The following is a 512-nucleotide window of genomic DNA, read 5'->3' on the forward strand; positions in this document are numbered from 1 at the left end:
GCCGAGTGTCCTGGCGGCATCCCAGATCTCGCCACTGGCACCAGCTGGATCTCGTCATCACTCGGAGACCATCACTGAACTGTGTTCTCACCACACGCAGCTATCACAGTGCTGACTGCGACACTGACCACTCTATGGTCGGCAGTAAAATCCGTCTCCAACCCAAACGGATCCACCAATCTAAGCAGGAAGGTCGTCCCCGCATTAACACCAGCAAGACGGCAATCCCAGACCTGTGCGAGCGCTTCACCAATTCCATTGAGGATGCCCTCAAAAACTGCCCTGGTGGCAAAACTGAAGAGAGGTGGAGTCACATCCGTGATTTCATCTACAACTCTACAATGGACACCTTCGGCAAGAGAGTGAGGCAGAACCCGGATTGGTTTGAAGCCGGCATTGCTGAACTAGAGCCAGCAATTGAGGCCAAGAGAGCTGCCCTCATTAACCACAAGAGGGAGCCTTCTGTGAAGTCACTCGCTGCACTCAGGAAGGCCAGGAACGACGCCCAACGG

Source organism: Penaeus monodon, chromosome 19 (genome assembly GCF_015228065.2).
Source record: "Penaeus monodon isolate SGIC_2016 chromosome 19, NSTDA_Pmon_1, whole genome shotgun sequence".
Classification (NCBI taxonomy): domain Eukaryota; kingdom Metazoa; phylum Arthropoda; class Malacostraca; order Decapoda; family Penaeidae; genus Penaeus; species Penaeus monodon.